The following is a 3,014-nucleotide window of genomic DNA, read 5'->3' on the forward strand; positions in this document are numbered from 1 at the left end:
AGTAAGGAGTGGGGACCCTTCAACATTTATATTTATTATATATTTTTAGGGTCGCATCTGTTTTTAAGAAAAGCTGTGTTTTTGTAATTATTATCATGTTTATTATCCTGTTTCTAATTAGGGTCCGTAATTAAGACGAAGTGATGTGTCTTCATTAACTCAAGCGAGGCGGAGAGCGGGGCGGAGAGCGGGGCGGAGAGCGGGGCGGGGAGTGACGCTCGTTTTATAATTTGAATGAATCCCATCTTACATACCGCCGGGCCATGATTTCGCACATAAATCATATTTACACCCGCGTCTGGCAGTGGCCCGGCGAGTCTGTGTGCCGCATTCTGCTACAGATTCCATGCGCCTACTGTCTCCTATAAATAGAAGAAAGAAGGTCTGTACCCCACAGTGAGCATTGAAACGGTGGGTGATATTGTAAACCAGATGGACTAAGTAGAGTTTTTATAATTTTAACTGTCGAACTAAACAGATAGGCTACAAGATGGTAAGTAGAAGCTATCGCCTATGAACAGAACAAAACGTATGAGTAGTTTTTGTTCACAGAGCATGCAAGAGTCAAGTGCCTTGTGTACGTCGACCTGAGGCGAGCTGTTCAGTCTCACCTCAGGTGTCCGCTACTGCGCGGGAAACTGTACGCCTTGGACTGGACACAGCAATGCTGCTTACGGATAACTAGGGATAGAAATTTGAAATTAAGACATAATGCGTAATAAGTACTGGAACGTTATAATCATCATGTGAGCCAACATCACATTATAATCCGTCACGAGGCAACTATTTAAATAGACTCTCAAACCAGCGCAATCTTTTTATTAAAAGAAGCTTAAATTCGTTTTTGCAAGGGAAATTACGTTTAATTTAAAATGCTCATACTTTTTAAATAATATAAAAATCTTTGGAAACTTCTCTAAAAGCTGTCGTGTAAAGTCCGGCGATGGACGTCCGGCGCGGGGCGGAGTGGGGCGGCACAGGGCCGGACGGGGTGGCGCGGCGCCCGGACGTCGTGGCTCGCGCCTGACAGTAAAAGTTTCGTACGAATGCCGGGTCAGCTTCGGGCAGGTATCCGAGCGACATGTTTATTGAACAACTTAAACTGTGATTTTCGAACTCGGCACGTTTTCCCGGGAAGACATTCTCCTGCCGCGTGCAATCGAGACCTTGATAGAGTTGTCTTAAGTTGTCGTTTCTATTTTAAATAACACAACTTTGAATTGATAGTAAAATATACAGTCACTATAAAAGATTTCAGCCTATGTACGCTTACACAAAATATTATATGATTTATAGGTACTTGGGCGGTTGAGGGTATAGAACTTTGAAACTTGCTATCTTCCAGAGCCACTACGGTTCAAACTCCATAATTGGCTACCGTTTATGCCCATAGAGAGTGGACCGAAAAACTTGCAGCCTTCAGCAAATGAGGTGTATCTGACTATCGCAGGCCCCCGACCTAACACCGTGAAGGCACGACGTGTCGCAGGGGCAGCTGCACCGAACGATGTTGCCAATCGCTTGCGATGTGTCCACCATAAAACAGCAAATTATTCGTCACGTACTTGCGTGTTTGCTATTGTGAAGAATTACACTGAAAACTTCAAGGAACTAATAATAATCCTTAGGTACGAGTAGGTAGGACTGGTGCTACACCCTCGTCACGATCTGCAATCACTTAGTACATTTTCGTTCGTTGGCGTTAATGTTAACACTTATTTTATAAATCAACTACGAAAATATAATTGGAATGTCATTAGGTGTAACTTATATTCTATTTTTGTGTTAAATCATTAAAATTAGCACACAATTTAGTCCGGGACAAAATCAATGTAATATTTTAAGTCTCATCCTTATTTTAACCTGTTTTACATTGTATTGCCAGTCAAATCTACCAATTTCGTAAATATAATGTGTAAAAATACAAAAATTGATAATATACAAGACTAGGTTAATGAGAATACACCGCCTTTGTGTGCTTTACTGAATTTAGCTCATCCCAACACGTTTGTCTAGATTTGTCATATCTCCAATGCTATCTCAACCATGCAAATGTTTCGAAATAATTTATACGCATAGGAAACAGCGGGCGAGAATTAGCCACAACTAGCCACAGTTAGCTACAATTAGCCAAATGAATGTGCAGCGGGCGACGGGAACGAAGGGGGGAAAGCCTTCGCCAAGCTGGGGCGCAACTGATGATAGATAACTACTCGTATTTGAATAGGATTTAGTATCATCATTATCAGCATAATCAACATAAATAAGGAGATATTGTGCTGAAACCCACGACGATACACCGATATGCTTTAGCAGGCGTCGGGTGAGACCGTGATAATCTTAGACTATTTAACGATCAATATCAGTTTTTACAGATTTACAGATGACCAAGATTGACGGATTATTTATTCCAAGGCATGGGAGTGTAGCACTAACTCTCCAACTCCTAGCTAAGAATTGGCACTGATAATTTCTTAGAGCAAATGGGTTACGGCGGTGTCATAGACACGGCTGAATTGTTGTACGTAAATACGTAGTTGGTACAATACGAGCTTCGCCTATCTGCCAAAACCCGGATAGGTGAAGTCACAGCTGGAGGACAGTTACGCGCGTGATCGGAAGCTGCGCATATATATTTTACTACAGCGCCAGGCCTCTTTATACCCAAGTATCTAAAGATGCGCGAACTCCGGCCGCGCTCGTAACTGCCCTCCGGCCGTGGCTTAGCATATCCGGGTATTTTGTCTCAGTACATAATATGTGCGGCCTCCGGCCGCGCGCCTACTTCTTATCTGTATGCAACTTCACCTGCCCAGGATTCGTCTTTCGATTTCACCTAAGAATATAACTAAGCGCGGCGCTCGGCCGCCCGCTTTATTACTCCCGGCCGCGATTTAGCGTACTTTGGCCTAAGGCCGAGGATTTGTGGTCTGGCCTCCGACCATAGCTTCGGCTGGGCAGTTTACACAAGTACATAAAATGCTCGGCCACCGGCCGCGCACATTACTTAACGC

This window comes from Bicyclus anynana, chromosome 14 (assembly GCF_947172395.1).
Source record: "Bicyclus anynana chromosome 14, ilBicAnyn1.1, whole genome shotgun sequence".
Taxonomy (NCBI): domain Eukaryota; kingdom Metazoa; phylum Arthropoda; class Insecta; order Lepidoptera; family Nymphalidae; genus Bicyclus; species Bicyclus anynana.